This window comes from Suricata suricatta, chromosome 1 (genome assembly GCF_006229205.1).
Source record: "Suricata suricatta isolate VVHF042 chromosome 1, meerkat_22Aug2017_6uvM2_HiC, whole genome shotgun sequence".
Taxonomy (NCBI): Eukaryota; Metazoa; Chordata; class Mammalia; order Carnivora; family Herpestidae; genus Suricata; species Suricata suricatta.
In genome coordinates, this window is record NC_043700.1 from 190,154,829 (window position 1) to 190,169,274 (window position 14,446).

A 14,446-nucleotide genomic window follows, 5' to 3' on the forward strand; every position below is an offset into this window, starting at 1 on the left:
TGCCGCCCAGCGCCCTGCAGGTGGAGCCGCGCCCCGGCCCCCGCGGGTGGACGCCTTGGGTGGCTGGGTGTGCCGGCGGGGGACGGAGGAAGGCGATGGCCACCTGGGGAGTCGGCGGGGGGGCGCTAATCAGCTGAGCTTTTCGGGGGCACCTTGGCCGCCCAGGTGCCGAAATTATGGAAGAGCGGCCCAATGACCGAGAATTCGAAGAGGTGGGGCCGAAGGGCAGCCACCGGAAGGACAGGCAGGGGAGGAGGGGAGCCGAAGGTGGCACAGCGGAGCACGGAAGACTTCAGAAGTGGGGAGAAGAGGTCGGGCAAGGGTCCCTTTCGTTGGTAGAAGAAGGTGGGTCAGACAAGTTGAGGACCCTCTGGAGCGCAAAACTGGACCCGTGGGAAGAAGCTGGCGGTTTGAGGAGGGCGGGAGGGGCGGGGACAGAATAGGCATCTGACGAGGTAAAACTCTGGATGAGCTGCTTGGGGTAGTTGGCTTCCCGCAGGCAGAGCGCCATGATCTATCCTCCTGCTCGGCTCTCTACCTACTGGTAAGATAGAGCGTAGAAACAGCACTGGGTGCACTCCAAAACCAGGCTGGGAAACGCGGGCTTCTGCCTGTGTCCCTCTGCCCCAAACTCAGGGCTTCCGCCAGGCGGACCCTCCCTTCCCTGAGTCACCAGTGTGGCCCCGCATTGCGCGCAGTGCCGGGCGCTGAGCAGGCCCTCAAAAAGTATGTCCCCTCTTTTGTCCAAGCTAAGCCCTGGCCTGAAAGATCGAGTCCCTTGCAGGGGGCACAACCGTCCCTGGGGGAGGGAAGGATCGGCCCCCCAGTACCTTCCCAGGTGCTCAGCAAAACCACTCCGGAAAGGGAGGAGGAGGAGAGGCAGAGACTGCCTGGGAGGAGCCAGAGCCCCTGGGGAGCCCCGCCCGGAGTCGGAGCCAGGATGTCCCGTCCCACAATTCCGTGAGGCTCTGCTGCCTTCAGCCGGTTTTCTGGGGACTCCGGGCAGCTCCCCAAACTGCAGGGGGGCCAGGAGGGTCCAGAAGGGGCAGGGGCAGGATGACCGAGTCATGAAGCTTGGGGCAGGTGGACACAGCCTCAGGATTCTCGCTGCGGAGCGGGGGTTGGCAGCTGGAGCCCGGCTTTCATGCGGCTCAAATGCCCACATTGGACCTTTGAGGAGGTCCGCCCCCACGCCCCTGCTGGGAAGGACCCCAGAGCATCCTGGGGTCTCTGCCAGCACCACCACCTGCTTCCTGCATGACCCCACACTCCTCCCAGCCTCAGAAGGGAAGGACCCCAGAGCATCCTGGGGTCTCTGCCAGCACCACCACCTGCTTCCTGCATGACCCCACACTCCTCCCAGCCTCAGCTTTTTCACGGGGTGCGCCTCAGCACAGGCGCGCAGGTTCAGTGCAAGGGCCAGGTAAGCGCAGGTTAGACGTGCTCAGGACGCGCGTCCTCCTCGCTGTGAAGGAGGCTGGCCTCCACCTCCTGTCTCACCCACCAGCCCGGCCCCTTCTGCTCTCTCCCTCCTGCCCCGAACCTCACATCCAGGACCCAGCAGCCCATTCTCTGTCCACACCCGCTCACCTGTCTGGTTCAGTGTAGCAAAATGCCTCTGGAAGACACAGGCTGGGTTCAAGTCCTGCCTGAGGGGAGGGGGGGGAGGCAAGTGCAACCTCACCTGTGAACTGGATGGGATCACAGGGCTGGTGTGGCCGCTTCCTGCTCAGTAGAGGCCCAGCCTCACCCATGCCGTCCATGCCCTTCCCAGCATCAGGCTGGGCCTTGCCTCCTCTCGGATCTTAGGGAGGCCGCTCATTCCATCTTCCCCATCTGTCGGTTCTGCTGAACCCCCCCCCCCCCATCTTCCAGGATGCCCTGGACCACGGTAGAAACCATCCTGTCCTGGGCAAACACAACAACCCACCCTTTGGTCAGCTTCTGAGCCCAGCAGGGAACCCCAGAATTGGTGGTCTCTAACCTTGCTGGGCCCCAGGGTGCAACATAAGCCCCTCTGCACCCTCCACTGGGGCTCTTCCAGACGGTCGGCTTTGTCCCCCTGAAGCACCGCCCCTCCCATCAGAACCAAGGCCCTTCCCTCAACCTCCTGCCGCCCTGCCCACACTCACCTCCCCCCTCTACAATCCATTGCCTCCACTTCTGGTCTGTAAATGTCCTCTGCACTGAGCTCCAGATCCTGCCCCTGGGGCCTCTCTCTCGTAGGACACCTCCCCATTCATTCATCCACGACAGATGTTTGTTGAACCTCTGCCGTGTGTGGGCACGTGCCCGGGACAGGGGTAACAGGGAACAGAACAGGGAAAACTCCCTGCTCCCATGGGGTTGACCTAGCGGGCCGAGATCAACTAGGTAAAGTAAGCGTATAACATAGGCCAGGCCCCAGGGAAGAGGAGGAAGGGAGTGCAGGCATGGACATGCATGGTGAGGGAGGTCTCCTGCACAAAGTGGGTGTGGAGAGGACCTCCCCGGTAAGGTGAGATTGGCCAGCAATCCCCCAAGGGGCTCCCCATGGCAAAGCCTGCCTTCCCGCCAGCTGCCAGCGCGGGCCCTCCCCCAGTTTAGGACCAGAGTGCCAAAGGACACATCTGCAGTCACCGTCCCCTCTTCGGCACCACCCCCACACCCGCCGCTGGAGCCCTCCACCAACCTGGCCTCCTGCCATCCTCCCGCCCCGCCTCCCCAAAGGGAAACCGGTCTCTAGACGGCTGGGAGCGACCATCCTGTTCCTGAAACCAGGGGAGGAGGCAGTGGCCTCCTTCTTAGCTGACCTTCCAGCAGCCTCCACCCTGCGGGCCTCCCGGCCCCTCCTCTCCTCTGCTTCAGCCACCCCACCTTCCCCTGCCCCTCAGCTACGTGCCAAGTTACGCCCCTTCTGGTGGTCCCTGCGATGCTGTGTCTCACTCTGCCTCGTCTAGGCTGATGTTTAGTTTCTGTGTGGAAAAGTGCAGAAAAGTTGGATGTGCAGCTCAATGAACTGTCAGGGAGTAAATGCTTGTTTAACTGCCGGCCCCGTCGGGAAAGAAGACACTGCCAATCCTCCAGAGGCCCCCTCACGACCCGCTCTGTCCACCCCACAGGTAGCCCCGTCTTCACTTCTAACATTGTGATTTTGGTATGGGGGGGGTGTTTTCCACAAATAGAATCACACAACATGAATGTTTTGGGATCCGGTTCTGTTCAACATTCTGTTTCTAAGGTTCGCTCCTTACTGTATAGTTCTGTTTGTAATCTATTCCTTTTTCATTGTTGTCTAATATTCCACTGTGGAACCGCGCTGCTGTTTCTCCTGTGGGTGGGCGCCTCGCTTGCTTTTGGTTTGGAGGTTGTTGTGGACGCAGCCGTGGGTCAGCATGCACCTGGGCTCCCTTCTGTCGGCGGGGTGTACTTGGCGGGGAATTGCCGGTGACGGGGTCTAGACACATTGAGTTTTAGTAACTGAGGTCCAAGAGCTCACCAAGGGGGTGACATAAGAGAGTTCTCATCGTTCCCAAACCTCCTGAAACGAAGTACTGTCGTTGTTTGTGACATGAGGCGTTCCCCCCCCTCCAGCCGCTCCCACAACCAGTTTGAGCACAGACCGGAGTCATCCTCCACCTGTCACCCTCAAGCCATCACGTCTGTCGAGCTTCCGGTCCTGCTGACTGGCCCTCAGACAGAGCTCACAAGCCCAGCTCTTCCCACCAGCCTCCCGCCCCGCCAGAACTCAGGGGTTCACCCCTCCCTCCCCTGAGCCGAAAGCTGGCGCTGCTCACTTTTCCTGCTCGCCGAATGGCGAGGCTCCCGGCTGCCCCGTGCCAACGTCTAAATCCAGAGGTGCTCCCAGAGAGCTCGGGAGTGCATCTGGCCAACCCCTGGCTTCAGCATGTTCTGCTCTGAACAGAGAACGGCAGGTGCCTTCCAGACTCTGCATTCGTGCATGGGGGTCCCCTGCCTAGAATGTGGTCCCACGTGCCACTTTTCCCCACTCGGAGTCGGCATAAAGGTCACGATGAACAGTGAGTCCTGCACAAGCCGCCATTCACACCATGGCCCCAGGAAGGTCTCAGCGCCCACCGCACACACCCTCCTTCTTGCCTCTTGTGCACGGAGTGGATTTGCACTCCTGTCCCTTTTCAAAGGGACTTGCTTTGGGCAGTGGAAAGAGAGGGAAGTGACTCACGTCTCTACTGAGTCGGAGCTTTACAAGCCTGCCTATGGTTTGCTGGATTCACCAGGTTTTTCCCTCCTGACTCAGGGTCTTGAAAAAACACCCATCACCCACAGAGTCTCCATCAGCTGGGGTCCCCGAATGACGACACAGGACAGGGACCCCTAGAAGATGCGTGGTGTGAATGAGAAATAAACGTGATATGTTTGGTCACCACGATTTTTGGGTTGTTGGTGGCTGCCCATGACCTCTTCTGTTCTGACTGCAATGTCCCTCTTCGCCACGTGGTGGCTGTGCCTGTCACGTACATTATCCCATTCTGTCTTCCAGACATGAGCGCCCTCAGCCAGAAAGGACTAGGGGGTATTGCAGCAACGTCTGACCCTCCCCCTGCTGAGAGAATGGGTCTCACTCACCCTCCAGCGCACCCCAAGTTGGCTGTACTTCTGATCCGGCCATGTGTACTCTGGGGACCGTGTAGACGGACCAGCCCCAAATCTGGACATCCTGGCAGAGGCCAAGGAGAGACAGGACCATGAGTTCATGCTCGCAGCTTCATTGCCTCAAGTAAGTCCCATAACCACCACTCAGCAGGGCAAGGAGGGACAACTCTAGGTCATGTGGCCACATGACCTCGATGGAGCACACAAGTACAAGCCTCCCCCACGGAGGGGTCACACATAGTTCGCATAATAACACAACTTACTAGAGTACTCGCCGTACGAATGAAAACAGAAACAAAAACCAAAACAGGCACCAAGTCACTCTTCCCAAGTCACCTGGCTAGTAAGTGGCAGAGCCTCACCCAGGTCTTGTGAATCCAAGCTTATCCAGTCAACCCAAAGTAGCTCGTACTAACGTAACCACTTCCGGCCACCTTTCCCTCTGTGGCCACCTGGCTCCCAGGGAGCCGGCTCTTCCCGACGCTGTGACCCGCCTGTTTCACCCTTTAGAAGCTTCCTGGAACAGTGCCACGGTGTCTTGTCCCAGTAAAATTCTGGACGAAAACCCACCCACCGACCCCAAGTCTATTCACAGTGTCTCAGGTGGAGACTGTCCGAGAATTCTGACATGTGCTGAGACCCATCAAATAGAGGTGCCAACCCGGACGGGCCCAGAGCCATCGCCTGGCCCAACCCTCGAAGTTTGGTGGCTTTCTGCCACTGTGCAAGTCACACTTGAAACAAAATGTGGAAATAAAGGACCATAGAAAAGCTATGGTCCAGAATCCAAACACAATGACCAAAACCCTTTTAGGTGGATTTTGGGGGAGTTTTGTTTTTATATAATCATGATCATACTTTATTTTTGCATTATGTTTATGTTAATGAGTACTTCAAATAAATAGAGACTAGAGTATGTTATAATGCCTCCCTTTTGAATATTGATTCAAAAGGAATCAATGTTAAGATTCCAATATATTTGGTTCAGCTCTTTTAATTTAAGAAAGAAAACCACGAGATACACTGACGTTCTTTGCACTCCTTCCTTTATCTTTCTTCTTCCAAACGCAAATGCTATCCCCAAATTTTTTATTTCTTCCCATTGCATTCTATTCTTTAATGCATATCAATGCATTATATCATTTTGTGCAATTTTAAAATTTATATAAACATGATCCTATTGATTATAACATCGCAAATCGCTTTTTTTCTAAGCCTTATTTTTTCAGCTCTACCTAGTTTCTTCATTGATCTTGATGCTGAAAGAAAACAATCAATGGTGTCCCACCCCCCAGGACCTTTACCAGGAGCTGATTGTATCCATCTCTTCCCAACTCCGTGTTCAGTGATGTCACCGCAGCAGCTGGAAATCAGCCATGGGAGCATTCATATCTCAGAAACCAACAACTGCTACAATTCAAGACTTTTTCCCCCTTGACGGTAGGTTGCTGAACATTTACCAGCATACAGTGACGACAATTCCCTTGTTTCTCCCATCCCCCTCCACCCATGTTAATGGGTATTTAGGTTGTTTCCAACCTTTCTGGATTTTAAACAATGCTGCAGTGACATTATTTTACCTACTTCTTCATACTCACGTGTAAGGGTTTCCCAGGATGGGCATCTGGAGGCAGGGACCACTGGATTGTGGTGTCTGTACATTTTAACCCTCCTACATGTTGCCAAATCAAACACAATTTATGCTCCCACGGAGCGCATCACATTTTCTGTGACACTTGGAGTTGACTTAAATGCGTGTCAAGTTGAGGGAGCTGATATACGGTGATTGATTAGTTTGCATTTCTTGATTACTTGTGAGTTTGGGAATCTTTCTGTTTAGGCTTTGCGGTGTCTTCTTCTGTGCATTTCTTGTTCTTTCCCTGCCCATCTCTCCACTGGGTTACTTGAATTTTTTCTTACTGATTTCCTGGAGCCTCATATAATTTTACTGCCCATCCTCTGTCTGTGTGTGTTTCAAACATTCTCTTATAGTTTATTGCTTTTCTCGTAACTTTGTGTTTTGATACTCTCGTCCTTCAGAAGTTGCTCATTTTGATGTAGTGAAATTTATCTGTATCTTCTCTTAAGTATTTGGCCTTCTGTGTCTTGTTCGATAAATACTTTCTACCTCCTGAGTTACAGGAGGCTACAAAAGGTCCTTTTACATTTATATGTTAGCCCATCTAGAACATGCTTTTCTGTTTGGGATGTGGTAGAGGCTTAACTATGTACTTTTTCCATATGAAGAACTTAATATGCAAATCATTTTTTGACTAGTCCATCCTTCACCCACTGATTTACAATGCCTCTTCCTTTCTATTCCCATATACACATGAGTCTATTCCTGGATTCTATTCTGTTCCATCAGTCTCTTTAGCTGGCCTATTTGGCAGTAACACTCGGCCTTAGATTATATAGTTTTATAAAGAGTCAATATCAAATAAACCAAATGATAGAGTCTTTGTTGTCTTTAAAAATGTCTTAACTTTTCCTGAACCTTCACTTTTGTATATAAATGTGCATCTTTTCAGATCCCATTTGAAAATTCTGTCGGCATTTTTGTTGCAACTGTAAAGAACCTATCAACTCACCAGTAGAAATTTTATTTCTTTCTGATTCCGAATTGTCCCATCCATGGACATGGTCCACCTCCAGATTAATTCAGATGTTTTTCATGTCCTTCAATGAAATTTTGTAATTGTCTTCATAACAATAGTGGCAAACGTTTAGAAATGTACATGCACAGCTACTGTTCTAAACACTTTATATTTAATTCAGTTAAACTTTCCGACTTCCCTATGAGGTAGACATCATTGTCTTACTTTTGTGATCAAGTCATTTGCCCAAGCCAGTAAGTAGTTGGCTGCGTGTGAAATCAGACATTTTGAGTCAGAGGCCCTGCTCTGAACCATTCTGCTATACCACCTCCCTAAAGGGCTTGCATACCTTTACTTAGATTTAATCATAAGTTCCTTATAGCTTTTACCGCCTCTGTGGGTGGGGTTTGCCTGTCGCATTGGTATTGCTGTTCAGGAGAAGTGCTGTTGGTTTTAGTAGGTTGTCTTGTACCCAGCAGTGTTGTTGAACTTTCATGTGGTTCTGATAGTTTGAAAGCACATCCTCTTGGGTCTTCTAGACAAAATATCATCTCTGCAATTAAAAACAATTCTGGCTTTTTCTTTTTTTATTTTTTTAACATTTATTTATTTTTGAGAAGGAAAGTCAGATCATGAGCAGGGGAGGGGCAGAGAGAGAAGGACACACAGAATCGGAAATAGGCTCCAGGCTCTGAGCTGTCAGTGCGGAGCCCAACGTGGGGCTCAAACCCACGAACTGTGAGATCATGACCTGAGCTAAAGTGGATGCTCAACTGACTGAGCCATCCAGGCGCCCCAATTCTGGCTTTTTCTGGCCATTCTTCACCCATTTGCTGTCCAGTCCAATTGACTCTAATACAAGGTAGGGTTGAGTAGCCGTGGTGATGGTAGGTCTCTTGGTTGTGGGTGAGCTGTGTTTAAAGTTTTACCATGATAAATGTTTGCTGCTGGGTTTTCACAGATACCCTTTCTCGTCCTTGCTAGTTTTCTGGGAGCTTACCAGATGCCAGAATTTATCTAATGTGAACGTTTCTTGTTTCGCCAATTGCTTTATCTTGTTGTATCTATGGATATGATAAAATGGGTTTTTGCCTTTAATCTGTTGATGTAGTGAGTCATGTTAACAATTTTTTTTAAAAAATTTTTTTTACATTTATTTATTTTTGAGAGACAGAGAGAGACAGAGTGTGAACAAGGGAGGGGCAGAGAGAGGTGGAGACACAGAATCTGAAGCAGCTCCAGGCTCTGAGCGAGCTGTTAGCACACAGCCCCATGCGGGGCTCGAACCCACAAACCGTGAGATCATGACCTGAGCCGAGTCAGATGCTCAGCTGACTGAGCCACCCAGGCGCCCCAACAATTTTATCTTCAAGCCATTCTTGTATTCCCACTGTGTACCCTATAGTCATAAGATAGATAGAGAGATAGATACAGAGATAGATACAGAGATAGAGATGGATAGAAATGGATAAAGATGTATGAATATATCTTTCTCTTTTTATGTTTTTATGAAATAGTTTGTATCTGATAGAAGTCATTTTGGAAACTGTTTCCAAGGTGGTTACGCCATTTGCTTCCCATCAGCAGCGTATGAGAGTTCTAGTCCCTCCACATCCTCGCCAGAATTTGGTTTAATCCGCCTTTTCCATGTAAGCCATTCTCACGGGTCTATAGTGGCATCTCACTGTGGTTTTAAATTTGCATCACCCCAGTGGCTAAGGATGTTGTGCCCCTGTTCACCTGCTTGTCATCTATTATCTTCGGTAAAGTGTCTCCTCAGGCATTTTCTCCATTTATTATTTAGGTTGTTTGTTTTCTTATTGTTGCTTTTTGAGGATTTTTATATATTCTAGATACAATCCATTTATCAGATATATGTTTTTCGAAGATTTTCTCCAAGGTTAGGGCTCTCTCTGTTGAGAAAGAGAATGGCTTTCACCATTGCCTTTCAAAGACGAGACATTTTTAATTTTGATAAAGCCTAATTCATGAATTTTTTTCTTCTATAGATGCTGCTTTGATGTTGTGTCTAAATCTTTGATTAACTCAAGGTCATGATTTTTTTTCTACATTTTCTTCTACAAGTGTCAACAAACTATGGCTTACACACCAGCTACCTCTATTAATATTAAGGTTTTCTTGGAGTGTAGCCACACCGATTCATTCCTGTATTTTCTACGACCACTTTCACACCACAAGGGCAGAATTGTGTGGTTCCAACAGAGACCATAATGTCCACAAGCCTAAAATATTAGTGATATGGCCCTTTAAGAAAAAGTTTGTCAACTCCTGTTTTAGACGTTTTCTGGAATTAGGTTTTAAATTTTGGTCTAAGATCCATTTCAGACTAATTATTGTATTTGGTGAGAGCTGTGGTTCATTTTTACACACACACACACACACACGCACTGTCTTAACTCCAATATTCTTCGCCGAACTATTTTTTCACCTTTGGTGAAACTGACCTGTACCAGCTGCCATATATGTGGAGACCTTTTCCTGGGCTCCATTTTGTTCCATTTGTTCTACTTGGCCATCTCGACACCATATCCATTAATCCATTAATCAAGTTTTACTGTAAGTTCTGTATATTCATCCTTCAGCTTTATTCTGGTTCTTATCTTACAACCCTTGCATTTCCAGATGAGTTCTAGTGTCAGTTTGTAGTTTCTAAACACACACACACACACACACACACACACACACACACACAAGCATGTTGAGATTTCAGTTGGGTTGTGTTTAATTGATAGATCAATTTTGGGAGAATTGACATTCTGACAATATCGAGTCCTCCAACCCATGAACATGGTATATCTCTCCACTTATTCAGCTCCTCATTTCTCTCATTAGCAATTTATAATTTTTAGTCTGTAGGTTTTTCACATCTGTTGGCAAATTTATTCCTCTCTGTCCGTCTCATACTCTAAATGGTATTCAGAGTTTTTCAATTCTGATTGCTCTTACATCCTGTAAATTTGCTAACTCGTTTATTAATTCTGGTAGCGTTTTCGTAGGACCCTTTGGATTTCTCTCTAGACAATCAGGTCCTCTGTGAATAAGGACAGTTTTATTTCTTCCTTTCTAGTCTGGATGGCTTTTGTTTCTCTTTCTTGCTTTATTGCACCGACTATCCTTTCCAGTAAAATGTTGAACAAATGTAGCGAGAGCGGCCATCCTCGCCTGTCCCCAATCTTAGAGGGGAAGGTATTCAGTCTTTCCCCAGCGAGGCTGTGGGTTTTTCTTTTTCTTTTCTTTTTTTTTTTTGACGTTTATTTATTATTGAGAGACACAGAGAGACAGAGTATGAACAGGGGAGGGGCAGAGAGAGGTGGAGACACAGAATCTGAAGCAGCTCCAGGCTCAGCTGTCAGCACAGAGCCCGACGCGGGGCTCGAACCCACGAACTGTGAGATCATGACCTGAGCCGAAGTCAGATGCTTAACGGACTGAGCCCCCCAGGTGCCCCAAGGCTGTAGATTTTTGATAAAATTGAAGACGTTCACTTCTATTCCTAGTTTGCCAGTAGAGGTTAGGTTTTATTAAATGCTTTCGTATCTCTACTAAAAATAATTATATGTAATTTGTTGTTTGTTTGTTTTAGGATGCAAATACAGTGAGTTAGCCTGATCAGTTTTCAAATGTTAGCCCCATCTTGCATTCCTTGGTCATACCCACTTTTTCTATATTGTTGGATTCGATTTAAGAATTTTTGTGTTAAATCATGAGAGACTACTGAATACTGAGAGCAAACCGAGGGCTGAAGGGGGAGGGGGAGGAGGAGAAGGGGGTGGTGGTCATGGGGGGGGCACTTGTGGGGAGAAGTGCTGGGTGTTATATGGAAACCAATTTGACAATAAACTATTATAGAAAAATTTGTGTGTGTGTGGACGTTCATGAGGGATATTGGTACTGGTATGTAGTTTCCTTTTCTCATAAAGGCTTTACATGGTTTTGATGTCAGGGTAATGCTGCCACACAGAACAACTTGGGACATATTCCCTCTTCTTTGGTTTACTGACAGAGCTTGTATAGAATTGGCATTTTTTATTTCTTAAATGTTCGGCAGAAGTCACCCGGGCCTGGGGTTTTCTTTGTGGAAAGGATTTAAATTATAAAGCCAATTTCATTAATAGTTATAGATCTAGCTACTCGGGATATTTCTTTCTTCTTCAGTAAGTTTTGGCAGTTTGTGTGTTTCAAGGAATTCATCCACCCTATCGGAGTTTTTAAATTTATTAGCAAAAACTCATTCATCATATTCCCTAATGATTAGCATATTCACATTGCTTCTGTTTTATTTTGTTAGTAGTTGCTTTAGGGCTTATACTATACATCTTCTTTTTAATGGTTTTAATTTATTTTTGAGAGAGAGAGAGAGAGAGAGACAGCGTGAACAGGGGAGGGTCAGAGAGAGAGGGAGACACAGAATCTGAAGCAGGCTCCAGGCTCTGAGCTAGCTGTCAGCACACAGCCCGACGCAGGGCTTGAACCCACGAACTGCAAGATCATGACCCGAGCCGAAGCCGGATGCTTAACTGACTGAGCCCCCCAGGCGCCCCTATACTATACATCTTTAACATCACCGTCTACCGCTTCACATATAACTTAAGATAGTTACATTTACTACAACCATATACTTCCATTTCCGCCCCCAGCATTTTTGCTATCGCTGTCACACATTTTACTTTTACATATGTCATGAACTTCCCATTACGTGGTTATTATTTTTGTTTCAAGAGCCCATTATCTTTTAGAGACCAGAGTAATAAAAGAAAAGGTTAGGTATTTACCTGTGCAGTGACCACATTGGTTAGCAATGCTCTTCATTCTCTCTGGAAATCCGTACATCGATCTAGTATCGTTTTCCCTTCTGTCTGAAGGACATCCGCTAACCTTTCTTATATTTAAGATTTTCTAGAGGTAAATTCTTTTGGCTTTTCTATGTCCAAGAAGTTTTTATTTTGCTTTCATGTTTGGAAGATTTTCTTCTGGTTATGAATTCTAGTCTGACGGCTTTGAAAAAATCAGTACAGTATTTTAAAGCGGTTTTTCTACTGCTGTCTCCCTCACGTTGCTTCTTAGACAAAATCTGCTGTAATCTTTATCCTTTTACATGTCTTCCCCACCCCCCACCCGTGGCTACTTTTAAGATCTTCTCTTTATCACTGTTGTTGAGCAATTACATCACAATATGTCTTAGTGTGATTTTCTTCATTTTTGTTGTGTTGGGGTTCACTGAAATTCTCGTATCTGTGAATTTCATCAACTTTTGGAAATTGACATCAAATTTGGAAGATTCCAGCCCTCATTTCTTCAGATATCTTCCTGTTCCTCCTCCTGCTCTTCTTCAGGGACTCCAATGACACATCGTCTCACAGCTCACCCAGGCTCTGTCCCTCTTTCAAAGTATTATCACAGCTATCGTTCTACTCTGTGTTTCTTTTCGGGAAATTTCTATTTCTGTCTCCTAGTTGACTAATCTGCTCTGCAGTGTCTACTCTGCTATTAACCCTACCCAGTGAGCTTTTCATCTTAGACACTGTCGCTTTCATCTGTCATAGTTTGGTTTACTTCTGTTTTACATCTTGCGTGTCCAGTGCATGTGCCATTTTCCTCGAACCTTTTACACATATGGGATATAGTTACAGTAATTGGTTTGGTATTCTTGTCAGCTAATTTCAACATCTGAGTTGATTCTGGATTGATTTTTTTTAATTTTTTTATGTTTTTAAATTTATTTTTCAGAGACAGAGAGAGACAGTAAGAGCAGCGGACGGTCAGAGAGAGAGGGAGACACAGCACCGGAAGCAGGCTCCAGGCTCTGAGCTGTCAGCACAGAGCCCAACACGGGGCTCAAACCCACGAACCATGAGATCATGACCTGAACCGAAGCCGGACGCTTAACTGACTGAGCCACCCAGGCGCCCCGATTCTGGATTGGTTTAAATTGATTGACTTTACCCCTGGTTATGGATTGTGTCTTCCTGCTTTGCCTGGCTGGTAATTTTTTACTGGATCCCAAACATTGTGACTCTTACCTTGTGGGTACCAGACATGTTAGTGTTCCTAAATTCTTGATCTTACTCAGAATGTTGTAAGGTCACCCAGAAAAAGCTTAATCCTTTCCAGCCGTGGCTTTGGGGATTTGCTAAGCATGTTTGGAGAAGCCGTCAATCTAAGACTAATTCTCCACTACTGAGGCAAGACTTTCCTAAGGAAGCTATTCAATGCCCCATGAATAATGAGATTTTTTTTTTACCTGGCTCGTGAGAACAGGCACGGTCCTGAATCTGTGTGTGCTTTCACCGGATATGGGTAGTTTCCTCACATGTGCTGGTTGGTACTCAGCTGAGTACTCACGGTGGACTTCTCCGTATCCCTGAAGCTCTGTCTTTGCAGCTCTCTCTCCGTTATTCTGCCCTGTGAACTCTAGCCACTGTGGTCTCCCCAGGCCCTTAGCTGGGTCTGCTCAGCTCAGGGATTCTACTGAGCTTGTCCTGGACAACCTCTCCGTGCCACATGAGCCAAAATCTCTCAAGCTGGACAGCCCTTGAGCTTACCTTGTTTGTTTTCATCACTCAATGATTGCTGCCCCTCACTGCCTGATGTCCAATCTTTTGAAAACTGTTATTTCATATGTTTTATCCTGGGTTTTTTGTTGTTGTTTCTAGTGGGAGGTAAATCTGGTCTCTGTTATTCCGTCTTGGCTGGAAGCCCAGAAGCTACATTTGAAGCTTTGAGTCATCGATCCACACTTGACGATAGAGAAAGGGCAGGTACCTCCACTTTCTCCTGCTTCCACAGGGTACGATTCCTGGTACATAGAGTCCCCAAAGCCACACTTTCCACAACCTCCTTTCATTACCCCCCACCCTGCCCTTTCACATCCTGGTTTTCGGCACGGAGGGGAAGAATCCTCGCAACCAGCTCTGGATCCTTTTCTTTGAAAATCTGTTTCTTCCTTTGTTCCCGCACACTGGTGCACTGTATTTATTTTCCGGGATGTCTCGGGGGTAACGAAAGGAGACAGCATACCCAGAGCCTGGCATGTCACAGGTGGCAGGAGTACCAGTGCCCCCATTTCTCAGATTCTGTCAGCCCATGACTCAAACAAGTCAGTCAAGTCATGGGGTGACGGGGCACCCAGGGTAGCACCTCTTTGCAATGTCGAATAGGACAGGAACCCCCCGTTAGCACCTGAATTAATCCTACCCATGGTGTTAAAACTTAAT

The 14,446-nt window shown here is 47.6% G+C and overlaps 1 long non-coding RNA gene across 3 annotated transcripts; it reads left to right on the top strand.

Moving 5' to 3' along the window:
- The first annotated feature begins 12 nt into the window (after window positions 1-12).
- On the top strand, window positions 13-12,999 carry LOC115299487. 3 transcript variants are annotated; one of them, XR_003912200.1, is made up of 4 exons: window positions 13-345; window positions 4,502-4,738; window positions 5,830-6,054; window positions 12,960-12,999. It is a non-coding gene; the product is annotated as an uncharacterized LOC115299487 (long non-coding RNA). The 3 variants fall into 3 exon arrangements; XR_003912201.1 differs by lacking the exon at window positions 12,960-12,999 and adding an exon at window positions 8,380-8,395; XR_003912205.1 differs by lacking the exon at window positions 13-345 and adding an exon at window positions 2,973-3,101.
- The last annotated feature ends 1,447 nt before the right edge of the window (window positions 13,000-14,446 follow it).